The 14,204-nt window shown below is 43.9% G+C and overlaps 1 long non-coding RNA gene across 1 annotated transcript in view; it reads left to right on the top strand.

Annotated features, from left to right (window-relative positions):
- The window catches only part of LOC144265703 (uncharacterized), an 86,331-nt gene extending 81,379 nt beyond the window's left edge, over positions 1-4,952 (top strand). Inside the window, exon 3 of the long non-coding RNA XR_013346341.1 lies at positions 4,835-4,952. This is a non-coding gene — a long non-coding RNA (uncharacterized LOC144265703). The remainder of the gene's footprint in view (positions 1-4,834) is intronic.
- Positions 4,953-14,204: the final 9,252 nt, after the last annotated feature.

Below are 14,204 nucleotides of genomic sequence, written 5' to 3'. Positions count from 1 at the left end.
GCATGTGGGCTTGTGAGGAGTGTGTGCATGGACCTGCATTTGGGCTTGTGTATGGAAGTATATGCACATGTTCATCTCCTGGAAGGTGTGTGTCCGTGTGATTTGTGGGAGGTGTGTGTAGCTGTGTGTGCATGTGTGGTTTAGGTACATATTCCTGCAGTTGTCTTCTTTGTGGCTCAATCCAGCCATACAAGCTACAGACTATAAGGAGCCTTTGTGTTTAGCTGGCAGTTCGCTCTATGGCAGAAGCCAGCTGATTCAGCTCCAAGTGCAAAGCCACCCATCAGCAGAGCTGGTTCCTGATGTCTTCAGCTTGCAGGGGGGATTCTGGCTTTAGCTTTTCCCTCTGCCGAACTGGTTGTCCAGTTAGTTTTTATTGCTCATGCAGGAAAGTCAACAGATGAACCCTGTGTGAGGAGCAGGGGGTGCTGTGTTTGTGCATGCTCAGTGCTGGGGTAGAGACTTTGGGTGTACCTGCCAGTTTGCGTGTGGTGTGCATGAGTGTACATAGGCTGTGTGCTTGGTTATGTGTGGCATGTGCTGGTTCGGGTGGATAGCTGTGTATTATGTGCATAGGTCTAGGAGTAGCTTGTGTGGGTGGTGTGACTGTGTATGTTTCGGTAGATGGTTTCCAGGGAGCTAGAGTAGGGTGAGAACAGCTGGGGTTGGTACAGTATTAAATATCCTGGGTGAGAAATTCACTAAGGTCAAACATTCTCCCTTCCTTTAAGTTATAATCAGGACAAAGTACTGCCCAAAGGGAAGCAGAGCTCTCAGAGATGGGGGCAAGACATTTGCACTGCAACACTGCATTATTAGGTGACTTGACTTCATGGTGCTTAAGCAGGCAGAGTGCAACTTGTCCTCTTATGGTAGGAACTGGTATAGCACTCTGATGTGCTTGGGCCTGCCATAGCTATATGTATAGTCAGCTTCTCAAGTAGGATGTTGTGTCCACCCTCTTTCTTTATGGATAGATGGGAGGGGATGGTTCCAAAACGTTTCTACTGTAACAGGAAGTCACACTAGAAATGAGAACCACTGCAACGTTGGTGGGGGGGAAGAAGAGGGTGTCTTATATCCCCATGGCACAGCCATATAACTCCCATTAAATGGAGATAGTCAGAAAATTCCCCCCTACCTCCCATGGAAAAGTTTTGTTTGGCAAAACATTGAAAATCAAAATATTTTGATTCTGGAATGCCACCGTGGTCCCTCACAGGAATTGTAGTTTGGATGCCTTGTGCCCCCATTCTCCTTTATACGGCAAGCTCCCTGGTTACACTCTACCACCCATGATGCACTTCAATCTCTCCTCTTGGGCTAACTGCTAGGTCTCACAATGTAACAGTAAACAAGGAATCATCATCAAGTGGGTGTGTTTCCAGTGGGATCCCACAGGGATTGCTTCTTGGCCCTATAATATTTAACATTTTTATCAACGATCTGGAAGAAAACAAAATCATCACTGATAAAATTTGCAAATGACACAAAAATTGAAGGAATGGTAAATAATGAAGAGGATAGGTCACTGATTCAGAGCAATCTGGATCGCTTGGTAAACTGGACACAAGTAAACAATATGTGTTTTAATACAGCTAAATGTATACATCTAAGAACAAAACATCTAGGCCATACTTACAGGATGGGGAACTCTATCCTAGGAAGCAGTGACTCTGAAAAAGATTTGGGGTTTGTGGTGGATAATCAGCTGACCATGAGCCCTCACTGTGAGCCTGTGGCCAAAAGAGCTACGAAATCCTTGGATGCATACACAGGGGAATCTCAAGTAGGAGTAGAGAGATTATTTCACCTCTATATTTGACACTGGCGTGACCACTGCTGGAGTACTGTATCCAGTTCTGGTGTCCACAGTTCAAGAAGGTTGTTGATAAAGTGGAGAGGGTTCAAAGGAGAGCCACGAGAATGATTAAAAAAAAAAAAACCACAACAACCCTGCCTTATAGTGATAGACTCAAGGAGCACAATCTGTGTAGCTTAACAAAGAGGTTAAGGGGTGACTTGATTGCAGTCTATAAGTACATACATGGGGGACAAATATTTAATAATGAAAAGGAGTACTTGTGGCACCTTAGAGACTAACCAATTTATTTGAGCATGAGCTTTCGTGAGCTACTGAGCTGTAGCTCACGAAAGCTCATGCTCAAATAAATTGGTTAGTCTCTAAGGTGCCACAAGTACTCCTTTTCTTTTTGCGAATACAGACTAACACGGCTGTTACTCTGAAACCCATATTTAATAATGGGCTCTTCAATCTAGCAGAGAAAGGTGCAACACAATTCAATGGCTGGAAGTTGAAGCTAGACAAATTCAGACTAGAAATAAGGTGTACATTTCTAAACGATGAGAGTAATTAACCACTGGAACAATTTACCCAGGATCATGACGGGTTCTCCATCACTGAGAATTTTGAAATCAAGACTGGTTATTTTTCTAAAAGCTATACTCTAATGGAGAATCCCAAAGCCATGCAGAGGAATAGAAAAAAAGGTTTCTCCTTGGCCTAGAGCCCTGGATTCTTTTATACAAACAGTTGACTACTGGTGGCTACCAGATTATTAAATATTGTGCAAGCGGTCTGCTAAAAAAAAAAAAACATATGTGTTGTGATCAGAACCCAGCTGCAATCTGCAAGACTAAGATCTGCTTTCAGATCAGTTTCACCAAGGGAGGTGGGAGGAGGACAGAGAATAATAATAACATTTACTTTGAAAAATGTGATACAGGGTAGGATCTGCTGAAGGGAGTCCGCGTCAGGCACCCTGTCCTGCTCATGAGTGTGTCAAGCGGGAAGAATGATTATAAAATGGAAAATGTGAATCTGCTGGGATTATGGAGGCAAGAGGTCTCTAAACTATAAATCAGTGTGGAGGGCTGGGAAGAAGCAGTCAGCCAGCTGTAACATCAGGCAAAATTATTGCTCTTGTTGAGGTACATTCAACAGCTTCGCTTCTGGGTGACAGCAAGAAATCACAGGGTGTTTCATGATAGATGGAACAAGTGGGAGAAGAGGCTCTCTGCTCTATATGGGGCCTAGTTTTCTTGTCTGGGGGTAGCTTTCGTTCAGCTCTGAACATTAACTGCCAGCTGTATTCACACAAGACTTTACAGAGACAAACTGTATGGGGAAATTTCCCCACTGCTGCTAAAATAAGCTTCAGGGCACTGCCAATGCAATTTTGGGGGACACAGTTCAGAGAGTTGGTGCTCTGTTGCCCAAATGGCATTTGTCCCTTTAACAGCCCCAGCAAGTCACAGATGTGGATGGATATGGTGCTCAAGAAAGTACCTCCCAATTGTACTGGCCAGAGTATTATGCAAGCTTCTCTTTCCACAAAGCTCTGCAACATACCTCAGTCCAGGCCTGGGCTCCTGCATGCTCCCTCATGACATAGTACATTACTGCAGCAGCTCTGCCTCAGTTTCCTCCAGAGTCTTCTCCAGCCAAACCACTAAAAAAGTTCATCCTCTTCCAGGGTAGCAGTATCTCCATGTCACAGTCCCACATAAACACAAACAACCAGAATCTTCTGCCCAGGTGGGATCAGCTTTCAGCCCCTTCCTTTCAGGCACCCCAGCTGCAGCAGCTTGTCTTAATACTCTCCAACAGGGTCCTGGTAACAACTCAAACTAACAGTCTGTGTCAGGCCTACACACTCACAGAGAGATCTTGGCAGACCAGTGTTCACTCAGCTCCTGGGCCCACTCAGTCTTCTCACACAACACTAGAGCTGCCAGTCCACACTCCTTCTTACTTTGCCCCCAATTAAGTGGGTTCTCTCCTTTGAACCCCCCACCGCCTCCCAAGCCTGATTGCTCTTGCAGGTGAAACAGGGCAGGGCTGATTGAGCCTACAGGAGCTCATTAACCCTTTCTGGCCAGTGTGGGTTTGTGTACCCCATAACACACTCTAATACCTTTATCCTGATCTGCAGCCCCATCCCCACACAGCTCAATTGATGCATATCAGTCCAGACCTGCAGGCCTCCTATTGTTCCAGCTGTAGGCCTCCTCTAAGCAGAGACAACTACTCATGTTTAGCAGGATAAGTGTGGGCCCCTGAATTCCTCTTCACTTATGACATGAGGCAGGATTTGAAGCTAACTCTCTAAAGTGAACGGCTGAGGCATGAACCCAGAACATCATTCAAAGTCATTCTGTGAGGAGCTCAAACAAGAGTAGAACAATACCCTCTTTCCTTTGGTCTATTCAAACACATGTTACTGGGGGATGGGGCAGATAGATTTGCATCAGGAGGTGGCTCTCCCTTTCAGAATCCAATACATGCTGATTAGATCAGAGTTTAAGTCTCCCAAGAACTAGTGCTTAACCCAGGATGCAGAAACTAAAACCATGGGGCAGTGGGGAGGGACATTTAATGCAAATCTGCAGGCAGGTCAACAAGCCTGGGGAAGCCTCTCCCCTTTAGGGGATGCTGGCTATACTGACTTGAACTGGTTAAAGAATGTTAACAAAGAACTGAATTGTCAAAAAGTGACCATACTGGCACAGGGAGGAAATCACTGTCCTTTGATCCAAGAACTGGCATGACGGTGCGACTAAAAGGCATGGTCCCTGAAGAAAGGGTCTGAAGTACTTTGGCCCAGATTCTCAAAAGTATGTAGGTCCTTTTTCCCACTGAAATCAGTGGAAGTTAGGAGCCTAAGTTCCTATCAGAATCTGGACCTTTGTTCCTACCAGGGTCTCTCTGTGGATGATGGGTGGCACCTGATAAACTAAGACCTGCATATAAGCTGTTTATTATTTTTAAGCTATGTTTTCTCTGTAATGATTTTCTCTTTGCTTTCTAAAGGCTGGCTGGTCACTGGTTAACCCCGTCATTGCCCCTGAGAGAGAGCAGAGCTGCTGGTACTGAACTAAGCTCAGACCTGCTGGGGGTAATTACAGTGAATAGCAGGAAGAACTGCAGCCTAACTCCCCAGTCTAGAGGGAGAGAGTCCTCGGACTTCGTCCTGAGAAAGGTGACGGCTGTCGGTGGAGATGCCTGCCGGCCGGAGACTTACATGGGATGCTCTCAGTGAGGCGACAAAGGGGTCAAAGGTGCAGTTACCTTGGGAACTGTAATAGTCACTAATTGTGTGTCCCTCATTTTCTGGTTGCCTGACCTTAGACTCTGGGGTCTGATTTGCAGAAGTTCTGAGCACTCACAACTGCAACTGAAGTCAATAGGAGTTGTGCTTTGAGCATATAAAGTGCTACATATTGTTAAGTTCTCCGAAAAAAACCCCACCAGACCCTAAGCATCTCAAATTGGGCTCCTAAAATTCATGGACGCTTTTGATCTTAATCTTTTCCCATCTGTAAAATGGGAATAATAACAACCCCTTATCTCACAAAGGTGTTGTGGAAATAAATCCATTAGTGTGTATTAAGCACTCAAATACTATAGTAATGAGTAGCATAGAAAAGTCCAGGAGGAAATTAATAATTCTATAGCAAGGTCGCACACTGAACAATAAGGATAAAACAAAATATTGAATATTAAGTGACCACTGCCCATCCTTTGCACTGAATGAAGCAGGGTCCTGTGTAAAAAATAGTATATGATCATGTAATTTTAGGCTGTATCATGATAAATATGCCCAAGGGGGCTGAATTAAGGTTGCACAGAAAACCTGAATTCTGGCATTGCCTAACTTTTGAGTGCTTGACTTTGCAGCCTTAACAGAGTTCTTTTAACATAGTTTTGTGAATGTAATTTGGATCACAATAGTGCTCAAGGTCACTGGGCACTTTCCAAACACAGAGAAATAGATAGACCCTGCTCCAAAGAGCTCTTGGTCTTTGTCAGTTAATCAACAATACAAACAGGCATAAGTTTCGCTAGAATGTTTCTTTCCCTACTGTTCAGAAAAGAGAGATGGGGAAAAACACTGCACTCTCCAGCAGAACACATAATATAACTCCAGAGCCTGTGGTAGGACTGCAGCAGGCTTGACTGGGGAATACAAAGAGCCAGTCACTTTGGGAAGCTATCTGGTACATAGTACAGGCTATAATAGATTCCTCAGGGCTAAAACTATCTTCACTAGATACTATGGGAAACAAAGATATGGCACTGGGAGTGTTTTCAGGACTTCAGAGTGGTCATGGATGTGGCACTGTAACTGGGCAGCAGCACTGAGGATTTCAGAAGTTTATTAAACCCATGGCATCCAAAAAGCCGGTTTACATTTTCCAAACGTCCTTGCACATCGCTTTGTGTCCCAATGTGTCCCCATACATCTGCCTTCAGCCACTGAGTTGTGCAAGTTACTGCACATCTCTGAGTCTCCATGCATCTGCTCAACCCAGTGTCACTGCACAGCCAAGACTTATTGCATGTTATGGTGGCTCACCTGCTTATCACTCTGTATCTCTGTTCAACCCAGCATCATTACACATCCCCTTGCAGCCCTGATCACCACAGTATTGGCCCGTCCTGGCAGGTCTCTGTGCATCTCTCCCAGATAGGGCAAGCAGATTTTCACTTTGCTAGTCTCGGCCACCTTTCATCAGTGCTGACGTCATTTTATTAAGATGATTTTGCATTTCACTCCAAGAGAGGTCAGTCTGATGTGGAATCCTAGTGAGTCCAAGAGAGGAGTGAAGGACACAACAGGTAGCCAGGACTGAGGGGAACGTGATGGACCCCACATCCTCTTCCCAGACAGTATATGTCTGCTGTATAACGTCTGGCCTTAAAGGACCCTACCTCAGCAACAGGCTGAGAGCCAGAGAGGCCTCCCACCTGCAGTCAGCTCTGTCACAGTCCTCCCCCACACACTGAGTGCCAGAGGCACCCTGCCATATATCAGATAGCAGCAGCTTCTCCCTTTAGTCTCTTCCTGCTTTATAGCTGAGACAACTTTTGCTACAAACCAAGGATCCTTTACTTAGGTGGGAACTGCCCTCTCTGCAGGCCCCAGGTCTGTACAAACTTCATTAGCTTGATAAGAAAGTGGAGGGGTGACGGGAGGAGATATGACTTTCTGGAGAGACGAGGCGAAGTGGGGTGATAGGCTTTCCCCAGGAGGAAGAGAAAAGGGGTCTACTCAGCAATCACAGCTCTTCCTCCAGGGTAAGCATTGCCACACAGGACAGTGCCAGCTTTAGCAGCATCAGGGTCCTTTCCAGATCTTGGCAACCTGAACAGAAGCAGGAAGTATCAGAAACCCCAGCACCACAGCCTATCTGGCCAAGATTTCAGGCTCTTGGTGTGAATCAGAGAAGCATCCAAATGCCCATGTGGCGGTATGAACTTATCTGTGTCTTCCCCTCACTGGGAGCCACTGTAATCAGAGGGGGGTGTGATCAGGGTCAAGAGACTTTCAGTCCATGCTATCTGAATTAGAAATGCATCAGATACCAAATGTGCCCTGCCCATTTCTACCAGCAAGAAACAAATTCCCACTTTCCACCTACTATTCTGTTCTACTTGTTAGTGAGGTTTGGGTTTCAGCAACTCACACGGAGCCAAATTCAAGGCTGATTTATCCCCCATTCGGTATAATTCCATTAGCTGCAATGGAGTTACTGAGTCAGCACAGAATTTGGACCACGTCCATTTTTATTTGGGAAAAACTTATTTTTTCTAACCATGGTCCCGAAATTTTCCATTCTATATTAACCCTGGAAAATCACCAAGCTCCTCTGCATGGCTTACTCAGGATTTGAAAAAACCTCAAATCCCAGCACCATGCTTAACATCCATTTGTTTAGAACTTTTCTGGAGTTGGTTGCTGTTGGTCAGTTTAACTTCAGGCCCCAGATATTTAGAAAGAAATTAACAACAGAAACAGGAAATCAAACATACCTCTGGGATAGATCCACAGGGAATATGCAACAGTGATTTACCTTGGGGGCTATCATGGTTTCATGCTCATAAAGCTGCCAAAATGTTCAGAAATAGCTACTAATTTTGGATCCCCAAATTTTGAGACCCCGGGGACCTGATTTTCAGAAGTGCTGAGCATCTCCACCTCCCAGTGACCTCAGCTGCAATTGCATATTTTCAGCACTTCTTAAAACCAGGCCTCAGGGGTCTTGACATTTGCACTCTCAAAATCAGTGACCTCTTTTCAACCTTTTGACCCTAGATTCTGGCAAAGATAAGACTTCAATGGTGACAGTTTCCAGCAGTTCTTGATGTGGTCTCTTCCATGATTGTGCCCGGTGGGATTTGGAAGAACATGCTGCAGAATACGTGATGTAAATGTACTTAGGAGTTAGCTAACTCATCTGACATTATATAATATATAGACAAATCAGAGCAAAAGAAGGAAATAGCAAATATATTCCTGGGAATCACCTGAATCCAACAGGATATAAACGAAGACCGAGAAGTGTTCCCTTTTCCAAGAAGGTAAATTGACTCAACACAAATGAATTCATTGTGTTATACATCATATACACATAGCCTCTTGGGCTACCAGCTGCCTATTTGTGAGATATTCAGAAGTGCCCTCAACTTGCAGAGAAAAAAGAAACTCTGAACTCTACATGGAAACTGAAATGACTCAGAGAATCAGATGTTTGGATACCACAGTGATGAGCACGATATTGATGCACTGATAGATGGATGGGTAGATGCACAGGAATTGTAATGGGATATATAGCCTTTCATCATCTCAACCTGTCTGGTTTCAGAGTAACAGCCGTGTTAGTCTGCATTCACAAAAAGAAAAGGAGTACTTGTGGCACCTTAGAGACTAACCAATTTATTTGAGCATAAGCTTTCATGAGCTACAGCTCACTTCACCGGATGCATACTGTGGAAAGTGTAGAAGATCTTTTTATACACACAAAGCATGAAAAAATACCTCCCCCCACCCCACTCTCCTGCTGGTAATAGCTTATCTAAAGTGATTACTCTCCTTACAATGTGTATGATAATCAAGTTGGGCCATTTCCAGCACAAATCCAGGTTTTCTCTCCCCCCACACACACAAACCCACTCTCCTGTTGGTAATAGCTTACCTAAAGTGACAACTCTCCTTACAATGTGTATGATAATCAAGGTGGGCCATTTCCAGCACAAATCCAGGGTTTAATAAGAACGTCTGGGGGGGGTCTGAATCCAATCCGGTTCCATAGGGACTGAGTTACTGTTTCATTTGGCAAACTCTGTGAAATGAGTTGGTGAGTCTTGGCCCCAGTTCTTAGTTTTTAGTTATGCACATTTCAAAATTCCCTCTTTCAGGTGGCCCTATCTGGATCTGTGGCTGCCACTCAGCAGAAAGGGTATGGATTGAAGGGGTCACGCAGACTGAACTATTCAGTGCAGTGAGGCAGCCTCCTAACAGTAAAGTTGGGAGGGGAGGGAGGATGAGAAAGAGCAGGCGTGAGAATGCAGGAGACTAGCAGCCTTTTGGAGTGGGACATCAACAGGACAGTAAAACGTGTGTATGTACCCCGTGCCTCAAGGGGCATGACTCCATGTCCCAGTGGAAGCCTTTTCTTGTCAGGGTGAGATCCATTAGCATGTGGGAAGTTTGTTTTGTGATTACAAGGCTGCAGTCTCACAGATGACTAAAACATATAAACTAGAGACTTTTCTGGGTTTTTCAAGGGCTGGCTCTGAGGACTCCCCAGGCAGTATGCACTCTGCCCAAATCACAAGAAATCCATCCTTTCCCACAGGCTCAGGCTGCCCCCACATGTGCTAATGAAATAAACCCTTTCCTAAAGTGGAAGCGTCACCTGATCCCGGCAAAGGGGAGGAGGGTGTGGGGAATCCATACCCATGTCCCAGAGCTCACAGAGATGGTGTTGTTTGAGGGTATATGGAAGCCTAGCAGAGTATGAATATAGTTACGCAACTTTCTCAGACTGGCATCCCGAACACGGCTCACAAACAAGCTGCAGGATCCTGTCTCTCATTTACTTACCTAGGCTTCCTATTAACACATCTGCCTTGCAGTGTAAGCAGGGGGAGGGGCCTGCCTTGATCCTATGGGCTGCCACTCTTGTCTTTTATTGGTGCTAATCTATACAGTGGAGTCTGAACATGACAGGGCCAGTCTTTGTCCTCAGGTCACAGGCAGCGTAAGCCCTTATTATTTGGTACAGCAGGTGGTTTTGCAATTTATCTGTTATATAAACTCTGAGATCAGATTGCTGAGGGTTTGGTTTCCCAAGCACAAGTCCTGTCTCTTCAGCAATCCTCTCCTTTCTCAGCAAACGGACCGTTGTTTCTAGTGACCTGCATAATACTCAGACATAGCAGTTTACTTTCGCAAGCATTAATGAATTAAGCCTCACAAACCCCTGGGTTTATGGATGGGGAAACTGAGGCGCAGAGACAGAGTGGCTTGCTCAAAATAACACAATGAGTCAGTGGCAGAGCCAGGAATACTACCAGAAGTCCTGATTCTCAACCCCATGCTCTAACCAGACCATACTGCCTTCCAGACCCAGAAGTCCTGACACCCAATCCCCTGTTCTAATGACCCATTTACAGTCTCTCTCCATTTTTATGATTTGACTCCATAGGGACACTGTTTATCCAGCAATAAACATCCATAAAACAAATGTAATAGGCAGAAACAAGAGAGAATGAGAGAAGCTAATATGGCTCATGGCTCTAATGTTTATTTTGGGAAACAAACGAAGGATCCAAATAAAAAGTTCAATACACTTCATACTTAGAATGACTAGGCAAAGCTATCCACATTTCAGTGGGTGGCTTGGGCTTATGGGTGCTGCTTATGGGAGCAGATTATAAACAGACTCTCTAGGCTGCCTTCTAAGCCATATGGGTCACATCCAATTCCACTCTGGGGTTGGGTTTTTTATTTTTTATCTTCTTTTTTGTTCCCTGGATTTCTTTTCGTTTTTCCCCCCTTCCTTGATTCCAGTCCAGCAGTTCCATTCCCAGAGAACGCTGTATCCTAACTACCTCTCTGCAGATAATCAGATTTACATTTTTCCAGGCTTCTTTCTGTCTGTAAGATTTCTGGGCTTTTTCCATCCTCCAAAATATGATAATCTAGCCTGCACTGATTTATATATTGAAAGTGTCAGGGAGTCCTGGGGCTCCAATGACCATAATAACACAATGAACAACATCATTGTGAAACATACCTATATAGATGCATTACCAGCTGATATACCAGTGCCATACAGACATTACTTACGCACTGCTCAAATGCATCCACCTCCTGTGTGGAACACAGCAGCTGTTTAAAAGTAGGCACTAACTACCTCTTAAAGAATAGTGAAAAAAGTATGTTTTCTAAGTGAAATTGGCTGGGGAATTTGGATCAGCAGAATGTAATTACCCTAGGACATGACATGCTCTTGTGAAAAGAGCCATGAGATAGATTGTTGATGAACACAAGGGGTCAAGGGTTCAGAACATTTTTCAAAGGGGAAAATACTGAGTTACCAGGACCCGAGATGGAAAGTAACAAGCAGATAAATATCCCTCATACAGTTTTCTATTACCCAAGAGTAATTTCACAGACATGCTGTGTCCTATCCCGCCCTCTTCTTTCCCCACCTCCTCCTGCCCAAGAAAGGTCATTTTCTTCACAGGGAAAATAATCCTCCACAACAACAGGGTTTTAAATCAGACTAAGAAAAATAACTTCCCATCCACCAATAAATAAATTCAACCTCCTCAATGCAAATATTTGGAAACAAAGAGTCACCTCATAAATTAGCATCTCAGATCTTGTTTTGTTTGAAATCAGAGTCAAATAGACCCTGTTTTAATTTGAAAGGGAGAGAAAGAAGTCTCATTGCATTTCAGAAACAATACAAACTCCAGAAGAAATACCAAATCCACCCCCCAATTGGATTCTGTTACCACAGACTCTTGTGTCTGAGCAGAAAACAGATGTCGTCAAGCTTGCTGGCGCACACTGTGCATTGCTTCTGGCACACAAATCAGATTAAACTTTGTAAGACTGTTCTAAGCAAAATGGTAGCATCTGCATTATGCAGCAGAGAAACAATGGCTTGCACATTTGTGCTAGGTTCAGAAACATGCTTAGTAATACCAGGGGTATAGCAAGAACTGGACTCATCCTACTTATATGGGGGCAAATCTAGAGTAACTCCAAGAAAGTAAGTGAAATTATTCCAGTTTGCCACCACTGCATCTGACATCAGGAGCTGGCCCTGTGGTAGTTAGAACACACTCACCCACTGATGACATTTGCTAACCCAGAAGTCCTAAGTGCGTAACTACGGAGGTCATACATTTAGGCTTGATACTAATGCTCTGACTCCCGAGAATTACATGATAATGACACTGCAGTTACTGGTTAGTTGTGCAGCCAAAAGGAGTACTCAGTGTCCCTTGGCATCAGTTAAACTGGTTGTACCATCAGTTAAGTGGCATTAAATGCTGCCCTGTATATTTAAGTGCCAGGTGGTGTTGACATGCTTGGTAACACTCTTGCCTCTAGACAATATGGACTGAGCAGGGAACAGTAATATGCCATTACAGGCTGCTTTGGATCCAATGTTAAACTGGACTGCCTTCTATCTAGTTCAGGTGGCTGCCCAGCTGGGAGTTAAAGAGCCCATAATGATTTTTGAGAAAGCCTTGAGGGCTAAATAATAATCCCACTGTCCCGTGCAACATCCCCTTCTCAGTAAACAGGAGCTGATGGCCCGTGCTTGTGAAAGATAATATTGGGCACAATGATTTCTGTGTTTGCTTTTACAATTTACCCTGATAATACCTTACATTTCTACATTACAAAAATGTGTTAGGAGTTTTAAATGGTATACGCTACAGGCAGGAATCACATCATCCATCACTTGGATGCAGTCACCTCAGGGGTGAGACTTGGCAAAGTTTAAGTGTCCGCAGCAACACTAAACAATCATTTAGGGCAGGAGATGATTAATACTGTACCCAATGGAAACTGCGAGGGGAATTTAGGGAGGCAGAATGTAATTCCCCGAGGAGGAACTTAGCCAGGACACAAAGGCTCATCCCCTGGATGAAAGGAATGAGGATCATAATTTTACCACAGACCTCTACCAGTAGAGTGCCCCCTAATCCCACGCTGGGGCATTGGTTCAGTACAGATTCAGAAGAAAAACCACCACCTCCGGAATCACTAGGAACACTTTCTGCAGTGTCCTGTGTTCATTTAAGGTCCTCCATCCAGATACAGGTCCTAAACCACTTTGCTTAACGTGTGAACTTCAACAGGATCGCAGCCACAGATTGTCTGGCTGCAACATCTCTTATGCTCTTTTGAAATCATTTTGGGACCCTTGTATATGACAGGAGCTATTAATATATATCACTCTCTACACTATTAACTAAACCAGCAGGTAGTTACATAGTAACTATAGTTCACTATTAACCGAACAATTAAGTATATATTCCTGTTTTTGTTCTGTCCTGTAGCTCTGAAGTTACTATGTAAGTCAAGTAACTATGTATGCAATTATTTTTACATGCAGTCCTTTCACAGGCTTGAGTGGTATGGCAGGATCAGACCAACAGCAGCAAAGCTAGCAGTACTGCTTCTGTTTATCAATGTCTAATGCAACAGAACTACGACAAAGAAACTTCTTGCCACAGACCAAATTCTACAATGAACTGACCTCCCAGAACCCCACTGAAGTCAGTTGGCGTTATGAGAGCCCTGTACCTCTACAGTTTAGGTGTCCTATTTGTACCAATGACTACACAACACAAAACAGTCCTCATAGGGTTATTATAAATTGTCATAAATATAGAGGAAAGAGTCACATAAAATCCCCCCTTGATAGCTGTACTGAATTGCCTTACCTGTAAGGGGTTAAACAGTTCAAATAACCTAGTTAGCACCTGACCAGAAGGACCAATGAGGAAAGAAGATACTTTCAAATCTGGGGCGAAGGATTAGTTTGTTCCCTCTCCAGATGGAGAGAGAAGCCAAACAGTACAACATCTCCTGAAAATATACCTGGAATAATCCATTTAAAATCACAAAAATTGTAAGTAGGGCAAGGAAATGCATTAGGTTATCTTTTGTTTTAGCTTGTGAATTTTTCCTATGCTACAGAGATAGTTTTATTCCTGTTTTTGTAACTGTGAAGCTGAGCCCAAAGGGGAATCCTCTGTGTTTTAAATCTTTTTATTATCCTGTAAAAGTTACCTTCCATCCAAATTTTGCAGGTGTGATTCTTTTACTTTTTTCTTTATAATAAAGTTCTTCTTTTAAGAACCT

The sequence above is a fragment of the Eretmochelys imbricata genome, chromosome 6 (genome assembly GCF_965152235.1).
Source record: "Eretmochelys imbricata isolate rEreImb1 chromosome 6, rEreImb1.hap1, whole genome shotgun sequence".
NCBI classification, from domain to species: domain Eukaryota; kingdom Metazoa; phylum Chordata; order Testudines; family Cheloniidae; genus Eretmochelys; species Eretmochelys imbricata.
Note: the sequence above shows the minus strand (reverse complement) of the source record. Positions and strands in the feature narration are given on the sequence as shown.